This window comes from Myotis brandtii, unplaced genomic scaffold (assembly GCF_000412655.1).
Source record: "Myotis brandtii unplaced genomic scaffold, ASM41265v1 scaffold162, whole genome shotgun sequence".
In the NCBI taxonomy this organism is placed as follows: domain Eukaryota; kingdom Metazoa; phylum Chordata; class Mammalia; order Chiroptera; family Vespertilionidae; genus Myotis; species Myotis brandtii.
In genome coordinates this window covers 1436459-1446248 of record NW_005355923.1, presented here as the reverse complement: position 1 = coordinate 1446248, position 9790 = coordinate 1436459, and the positions used below count along the sequence as shown (strand labels likewise).

Below are 9790 nucleotides of genomic sequence, written 5' to 3'. Positions count from 1 at the left end.
TAGAGTGGCTTTGTGTGCTAGGTGTCCTATAGGGCCCAGTGGCTCAGCCACCCCAATTGCCTGAGGTGGACACTCTTGGTGCACCCCTTTGTGGGCTGTGTGCACTGTTTGGTTGCAGTTAAGCCTTGATTGTTGTTGGTATCACTGGGATAAATGGACCTCCAGGCCAATTATCTGTGAGAATCAGCTGTGTCTACAGTTGGAGAACTCCTGTGCTGAAGACACCCTTCTGGGGCAAGACTTGCTTCAGTGGGGCTTTGGTGCTCACTGAGTCTGCCCCCTGAGTGTGTCCCTTATGGATCTGAGGAGTTGTAATCTGGATGGTCCCACTCTGACCACTGGGTACATTGGCTCTTGGATCTCTAAGGAGGTGCTAATTTAGCCTCTGCCTGAGGCTACCCAGCAGGAGCTATGGAGAGATCTGCAGATTCCTCTTCCTTGTTTGGGTTTTGGAGGTGCCCAGATGAGGCCCAGCTGTGAAGCAATGCAAGCTGCTGTGGGGCCTTGGGCCTTCTTTTGGATGTTCTGGGTCTCTCTAACCCAGCTGCAGTTTGTTAGGTAATTTTAGATTGCAAAGGGCCAGCCCATTCATATGCAAAAGCCTCTGCTAGCAGCTTGGGTGGGGTGGGGCCTCAGGGAATCAGCAGGGCGGAGCCAACAGCTATGGCTGCTCCTCAGTCCTACCCTAAGAGGCCCCGTCTCAATGTCCCAGTAATCGCTGCAAGCACCTCTGAGAGAAAGCCGCCCTCGAGTTCCCTCGCTGCCAGACAGTCCAGTTTCTCCCTGTATGAGTCTGGATCCCCAGAGACTCGCCCAGAACTGGAGTTCAGAGCAGTCGGGAGCTTGTGACTCCCTCCCGATTCAAAAAGACAGCCGCGTCCTCAGGTGCCCGCCCCTTTCCGCGCGTGCAGGAGCCTCCGTACCTCTGCACTTTACTTTCGTAGCTCCTCTGAGTCTGTGTGCTCTTCTCTTTCCTTCTAGTTGTAGAATTTCCACTCAGCCAGCCTTCCTGTGGTTCTGGATGATGACCGTTCTTTTAGTTGTATTTTTGAAGTTGTTGTCGGAGGCAGCAGTTTCCGTTGTTTACCTATGCCACCATCTTGGTTTCTCCCCGTTTGTCTTCCTTTTGTTAAGTTGTATGCATTCCTTATATATTTTGAGAATTAACCCTTTATCAGATGTATCATTGGCAAATATATTCATTCATACATACACAGGGCTCCCTCTTGATTTTGTTGATGACTTCTTTTGCTAATGTAATTCCATTTGTTTATTTTCTCCTTAGTTTCCTTTTCCTAGATGTATCCATAAACATATTGCTACAAGAGATGTCTGAGATTTTACTGCCTGTGAATTCTTCTAGGATTTTTAGGGTTTCATAACTTACATTTAAGTCTTTTATCCATTTTGAGTTTATTCTTGTGTATGGTGTAAGTTGGTGGTCTAGTTTTATTTTTTTGCATGTAACTCTCCAAATTTTCCCAACACAATTTATTGAAGAGACTGTCTTAACTCCATTGTATGCTCTTGCCTCTTTTATTGAAGATTAATTGAGCATAATGGCTTGGGTCGATTTCTGGGGTTTCTGTTCTGTTCCATTGATCTATATATCTGTTCTTGTGCCAGTGCCAGGCCGTTTTGATTACAGTGGCTTTGTAGTATAACTTGATATCTGGTATTGTGATCCCTCCAACTTTGTTCTTTTTTCTCAAGATTGCTTCAGCATCCATGGTCGGTTTTTTTTTTTTTTTTTTTTGGTTCCATATAAAATATTGGAGTATTTGTTCTAGATCTGTGAAATATGCCATTGATATTCCAATAGGGATTTTGCATTGAATCTGTAGATTGCTTTGGGTAGTATAGACATTTTAGTGATGTTAATTCTACCACTCCATGAACACGGTATACTTTTCCACTTTATATCTTCCTCTATCTCTTGTTTCGACATCCTATAGTTTTCAAAGTGTAAGTAAGTCTTTTACCCCCTTGGTTCAGTTTTTTTCCCAAGTATCTAAATTTTTTGTTACAATAGTAAATGGGATTGTTTTGTTTAGTTTCTCTTTCTGAGAGTTCATTATTGGTGTATATTAATGCCACAGATTTCTGGGTGTTAATTTTGTATCCTGCTATGTTGGTACATTTATTTATTAAATTTAGTAATTTTTTTGGTGGAGTCTTTAGGGTTTTCTATGTAAAGTATCATGTCATCTTCGAATAATGAGAGTTTTACTTCCTCCTTTCAAATTTTGATGCCTTTTATTTCTTCTTGTCTGATCATTGTGGTTAGGAGTTCTAGTACTATGTTGAATAAGAGTAGTGAAAACAGACATCGCTGTCTTGTTCCTGTTCTTAGGGGAAATGGTTTTAGTTTTTTCCCATTGAATATGATGTTGGCTGTAAGTTTGTCATATATGGCCTTAATTATGAGTGGCCTCTATTCCCACTTCACTGAAGAGCTTTTATTAAAATAGGTGTTGGATTTTGTCAAATGCTTTTTCTGCATCAATTGATATGATCGTGTGATTTTTTTTGTCTTTTAATTTGTTTATATGATGTATCATATTTATGATTTACAAATATTGTACCAGCATTGTATCAGAGGAATGAATTCCATCTGGTCATGGTGTATTATCTTTTTGATATATTGTTGGATGCGATTTGCTAATATTTTGTTGAGGATTTTAGCATCTATGTTCATCAGGCATATTGGCCTGTAATTCTCTTTCCTTGTAGTGTCTTCATCTGGTTTTGGAATTAGGATAATGCTGGCCTAATAAAAAGAGCTTAGAAGTGTTCCTTCCTCTTGGATTTTTTTGGAATAGTTTGAGGAGGATAGGTGTCAATTGTTCTTTGAAGATTTGTTCTTTGAAGCCATCCAGACCAGGGCTTTTGTTTGCTAGTAGTTTTTGATTATTGCTTCTATTTCATAATTTGTTGTGGGCATACTCAGGTTTTCTGATTCTTCCTGATTCAGTTTTGAAAGATGGTATTTTTCTAGGAATTTGTCCATTTCATCCACATTGTTCAGCTTGTTGGTATACAATCATTTGTATTTCTGTGGTGTCAGTTGTTACTTCACCACTTTCATTTTTTATTTTACTTATTTTGGTCCTCTCTGTTTCTTAATGAATCTGGCCAACGATTGATCAATTTTGTTTATTTGTTCAAAGAACTAGCTATTGGTTTTATTGATTTTTTTATAGGTTTTTTTTTTTTAGTTTTCTCTATGTCCTTAATTTCTGTTCTGATCTTTATTATTACCTTCCTTTTAATAACTCTGTTGTTCTCTAATTCTCTAAGTTGCAGGGTTAAATAGTTTATTATTGATTTTTCTTGTTTTTGTTTTTTTGAGGTAGGCCTGTAGTACTATAAACTTCCCTCTCAAGACTGCTTTCACTATGTCATAGAGCAGCAGTTCTCAACCTGTGGGTCGCAACCCCTTTGGCAGTTGAACGACCCTTTCACAGGGGTCGCCTAAGACCATCCTGCATATCAGATATTTACATTACAATTCATAACAGTAGCAACATTACAGTTATGAAGTAGCAATGAAAATAATTTTATGGCTGGGTCACAACATGAGGAACTGTATTTAAAGGGCCAGAAGGTTGAGAACCACTGTAGAGATTTTGAGTGTGTTTTCATTACTTTCCAGAAAGTTTTTTATTTCTTTCTTGATCTGATTGGTAACACACTTATTGTTTAATAACATGCTATTTAGACTCCATGTGTGTCAATGTTGTTGAGTGTTTTTACTGTAGTTCATTTTTAATTCCATTCCATTATGTTTTGAAAAGATGCTTGATATGATTTCAATCTTATGGAACTTGTAGAGACTTGTTTTGTGTTCTAACATGTGGTCTATCTTTGAGAATGACTCATGTGCACTTAAGAAGAATATGTATTCTGTATCTCTGTGGTGAAATGTTATATGAATGTCAATTAAATCCATCTGATCCAGTGTGTCAGGTAGAGTCATTGTTTCATTGTTAATTTTTTTGTCTTAAAGATCTATCCAGTTAAGTCAGCGGGGTGTTAAAGTCCCCTACTATAATTGTATTGCTGCTCATCTCTCCCTTAAAGTTCTCCATGAATATAGACAGGAGTTCTTTTTATATATTTTGGTGCTCCTATATTGGGTGCATATATGTTTACCAGGGTTATATCCTCTTGTTGGATGGATCCCTTTGGCATTATGTAGTGATGTTTATTGTCTCATGTGATAGCCTTCATTTTGAAGTTTATTTTGTCAGATATGAGAATTGCTACCCCAGCTTTTTTTGTGTTTTTATATTTCCATTAACAAGGAAAATTTTTTCCATTCCTTCACTCTCACCCTGTGTGTCTTTCCTTCTGAGGCGGGTCTCTTATAGAGAGCATATAATTGGGTCATGTTTTGTATCCATTCAGCTACCCTATGTCTTTTGATTAGAGCATTTAATCCATTTACATGTAATATTATTATTGGTAGGTAGTGATGTATTGCCATTTTAATTTGTCATGCATATGTTTCTCTTTTTCTTCTTCTCATTAGAGTATTCCCTTTAGCATTTCTCGAAATGTTGGTTTGGTGGTGATAAACTCCTTTAGTCCTTTCTTGTCTGGGAAGCTCTTTATTTTGCCATCTATTTTGAATTATACTCTTACACATATAGTAATCTTGCTTTTGGATCCTTGCTTTTCATTACCTTGAATACTTCACGCTAGCCTGTAGAATTTCCAATGAGAAATCAGTTGACAGCCTTATGGGAGCTCCTTTATAGGTAATAAATTGCTCTTCTCTTGCTGCCTTTTAGATTCTCTCTTTGGCCCTAAGCGGTTTGGCTCTGTGGATAGAGCATCGGCCTGTGGAATGAAAGGTCCCAAGTTTGATTCTGGTCAAGGACAGGTACCTTGGTTGCGGGCACATCCCCAGTAGGAGGTGTGCAGGAGGCAGCTGATCAATGTTTCTTTCTCATCGATGTTTCTAGTTCTCTATCCCTCTCCTTTCCTCTCTCTAAAAAAAAAAATCAATAAAATATATTTTAAAAAATATTTTCTTTCATTTTTGGCATTTTAATGATGATGTGTCTGGGCATACACCTATTTAGGTTCTTCTTGCTTGGACTCTCTGTGCCTTCTGGACTTGTGTGACTTTTTCCTCCACCAGGTGAGGGAAGTTTTCTGCCATCATTTCTTCAAACATGTTCTCTATCCCTTGCTCACTTTCTTCCCTTCTGGCACTCCTATTACGTGAATATTGTTACCTTTCATGTTGGCCCACAGCTCCCTTAAGCTGTCCTGTTTTTTAATTGTTTTTCCTTTTTGGTTCTCTGATTTAATGATTTCTTTCTAACCTGGTGGATATCAAGTTTTGCTGGAGAAATATTTCCTCTGCAGCATGAGAGAATGACTCCACACAAGAGACTGAGGTGGTTGCCCTCTGAGCTCCAGCCCCAGAGCCCCCAATTCTGGCTTCTATTCACACCACTCCAGTCCACTCTGTCCACCTTCTACCAGAGTCCAAGATGAGTGTTGCACACAAAATTTTGTGTGTTGGCCCTATAAGAGATTGCATGCATTTCCAGCCATCTCTGGCTGGCAGGCAGCAACCCTGCTGCTTTGCAGAGCCAGATGTTATGTTGGCACTTTTCTTAGTTCTGGTGCTCTGGGCTGGGGGCCCAGCTTGGTATGTAGACCCCTGAGTTCTCAGTGGGAACTTCCCCCACCCTGATAGCTAAGATATTTATCTGGATCTTCAGCTGCTATCTCTGGAAGCCCCAACAGCCTTTTCATATCTCAGCACTTTCTACCAGTCTCTATGCGGTCTCTACTTTCCATCCTAGGTTATCAGGGTTCTCTCCAGCTAGTGTTCAGTTGATTTTTCAGTGTGGTTTTTCAGTATTTTAGTTGTATTTTCAGTTTTGTCCTGGGAGAGTGTCAGTGTAGCTTCCACTTACTCCATCGCCATTTTGGAATCCACTAAACTTATACAATTTTATTAACTAATATTATCCCAATAAAAATTCTCAAAAATATGGAAAACAAAAATAGACATGAGAAGAAACCTGCAACATAACACTTCAACATTAATTAAATAAGCAACCGTAGATATGAAAGAACACTTCACATTTAAAATTTTAAAATAACATAATAAAGATAAATAATTGGAGAATTATGCCATGAATATAGACAGAAAGATTTCAATTTTGCTGTGACCCAAAACTGCTCTATAAAATAAAGTCTACTTGAAAAGGGGGAAAATATCTCATCAACTCAGTATAGATACCATGTGCCTTCCCACATAATGTAATACATTGGGAAGGACACTATAACAGCAGTCACCAACTTTTCGAACCTCATCGACCACCAGTGGTCCACGGACCACCAGTTGGCGACCACTTCTCCAAAGGGGATAGAGAGTTAGAAACATCGATGAGAGAGAAACATCGATCAGCTGCCTCCTGCACACTCCCCACTGGGGATGTGCCCACAACCAAGGTACATGCCCTTGGCCGGAATCGAACCTGGGACCCTTCAGTCCGCAGGCCGACACTCTATCCACTAAGCCAAACCGGTTTGGGCAGTCACCAACTTTTCGAACCTCATCGACCACCAGTGGTCCACGGACCACCAGTTGGCGACCACTTCTCCAAAGGTTTTTTTAAACCAGCAGTCGTCAACCTTTCGAACCTCGCAGACCACTGGTGGTCCTCGGACCACCAGTTGGCGACCGCTGCTATCACCTATGTAATATTCTTGCTAATATGCTTAACTTGAATCTAATCACAAAGAAACAATCATATAAATCCAAATTAAGATGTTTTTGTCCAGAAATTGAGGGAAAGTGTGAGTCAAGGATTTTATATCTAACCAAGCTGTGCATCTTGTAACAAAACCTTAGAAAAACAGGTTTTGTTGTCTAAGAACTCAGCAAGCTGTTTTCAAAGAATCTAACTGGAAGATGAACTTCATTTGTGAGATGATTTGGAAATGTTGGTGAAAAGGACAGTAGTAGATAAAAAGCATTAAATGAATTTTTTAAAAGTATTTTATAGTGCTGAAGGCCACAATTCTCAGTGAAGATGAAAGTTACAAATATTTATGTGCCACTTATCATAGCAACCATCCTCACAAAGCAGAAACTCCATGAGATGCATGAAGAAAGAGATACAGTTAACAACAGAGAACTTTAACACACCACTTCAATAAAGTGAATGAAAAATAAAATTACAAAAGCCCTATAGAGCATAATGTTATTTTTTCACTATTTAACCATCTTATATATATATACTTATATACTTAACATATACTCTGATGAAACAGAGTATATCATAAAGTGCACATAAAATATTCACAAAAATGACAAAATATTCACTTACTGACTTCATGCATTAAGTCTTGAAGAAAACCACAGTAAGAGCCATAGGAAAAATAATACAAACAAAATCATCTATTCACAATGCAATAAAAGTAGAGCAACAATACAGAACAAAAAATCCATTTCACCTGCAATTTTTTAAAATATATTTTTATTGATTTCAGAAAGGAAGGAAGAGATAGAAACATCAATGATGAAAGAGAATCATTGATAGGCTACCTCCTGCACACCCTCTACTGGGGGTTGAGCCCACAACCCAGGCATGTTCCCTTCACCAGAATCGAACCCAGGACACTTGTGTGTCCTGGCCGACGCTCTATCCACTGAGCCAAACCAGCTAGGGCTACCTGCAAAATTTTTAAAATTAAATAACTCTGGGGTCAAAGGGGAAATACTGATAAAAAAATCACAGGATTTCTAAAAAACAAAGAAATAATCGTGAAACCACCACATGTCAGAATCTAAGGAATCCAACTGAAATAAGGACCTGAGGAAAATTCAAGCCCTTTAATGTTATAGCAATACAAATGAAAGAATAAAAATAAATGAAATATTCAACACAAAGGATTAGGAGGAAAAATGTAAACAAAAAGAGAGCAAGGTATTAATGATTTAGAAACAAAATGAGACCAACAAATAAATATACAAACTGGCACTTTAACTTACATAGCCTTTTGCAAATAAAGCTGAAAACAGAAAAAAAAATTTCTAAGAATATATACTAAATATAGGAATATAGGAAAATTTATTACATTTGACTCTTGGTTATTGGTGGAAATGGTAAGTTTAAACAAAACCAAAATTGATATATAAAATACAGACTTTAAAAAAGCACCAGTAATCCAATGAGGAATTCTACCAAGCTTTTATTAAACCAGATAATACTGTATTAATCATGTTTTTATTTTTTGTATCTTATGATGTTTTGATATCTTGGAGGGCCTTACATACCTAGGGAGAAACTACCTCTCATAAGGTTAGCTAAAGATAATAAACAGCTAACTTGGGAGCATGCCTCTCAAATGCAAGACAACATTTCCTTTATGTTACTCTCACACATCAACCTATTACTGTCTCTGCCCTAAATCAATCCTGGTACAGGTACCACAAAAAGAAAAGCTCTTATTCCCCAAAGCCCACCAGAATTATTAAGATTAGCCAATCCTAAACTGTTTACTCTGCCCTGCTTTGCCTTTCTCACAGAAACCCCATAAAGTCTCTGGTCAGCACTTTCCCCTCACTCCTGCTTCTGCTTTCTGACCAAATCTGATGTTTCCCTGGTGGACTTGTGTGGCATGGCATGCCCCCTTCTCTCGGGATATAAGTAATAAATGGCACTTTCAATGGCACTGACATCTCTGTGTTGTTACTCAATCACCTCTATAAAGTAAACTCCCTCGAGTACAAATGAGATAACCTCAAAACTATTTAAATAGTTTCAGACCATAGCAACAAAGAGAAATTTTCTAAGGTCATTTTTAGGAAGCAAAATAACAATGATAATTAGATCTAATTTCTACAAAAATTCCAGACCAATATCACTTACAAATATAAATGTAAAAATGTAAAATAAAATGTTAGCAAATAGAAACAAACAGACCAAAGAGTATGCATTCCAGGAATACAAGAATCTAATCTAAGAAAAGACAAACATGCAAATTGACCATAACTTCGCTATGCCTTAAGTCACGCCCACCAGCCAATCAGAGCAACCATATGCAAATTAACCCAACCAAGATGGCAGCTGGCAGCCACGGAGCTGGAGTGAGCAGGAGGCTTGGTTGCTCCAGTGATGGAGGAAGCCAAGCTTCCCGCCTGCCACGGCTGGCTCTGAGCTCCACTCAAGGCTACAAAGTTTCAATTATAGAAGGTAAATAAATCTCAGAATAAAAAAGAAAAAGAAAAAAAGGAGAGGCTGGGAGCTTCCGTCACCGAGGGGCTTGGCCAGCCAGAAAATGGCCCTCAGCCCCTCACCCAGATTGGCCAGGAAACCCAGTGGGGACCCCCCACCCTAAAGGGGGTGTGGCCAGCCTGAAAACAGCCATCATCCCCTCACCCAGGCTGGCCAAGCACCCCAGTGAGGATCCCCACCCGGAAGGGGGTGTGACCAGCTGCAAACAGCCATCAGCCCTTCACCCAGGCTGGCCAGGCACCCCAGTGGGGACCCCCACCCTGAAGGGGGTGTGACCAGCTGCAAACACCCATCAGCCCCTCACTTTTGCTGGCCACATACCCCAGCGGGACCCCCACCCTGATCCGGGACACCCTTCAGGGCAAACAAGCCAGCCCCCACCCATGCACCAGGCCTCTATCCTATATAATAAAAGGGTAATATGCAAACTGACCCTGACAGCAGAACGACTGGGAATGACTGGTCACTATGACACACACTGACCACCAGGGGGCAGATGCTCAATGCAGGAGCTGCTC

The 9790-nt window shown here is 39.5% G+C and overlaps 1 protein-coding gene across 1 annotated transcript in view; it reads right to left on the bottom strand.

Annotated features, from left to right (window-relative positions):
* LOC102246204 (chromosome unknown open reading frame, human C7orf60) overlaps positions 1-9790 on the bottom strand; it is a 109461-nt gene that overhangs the window by 65058 nt on the left and 34613 nt on the right. The window lies entirely within an intron of this gene.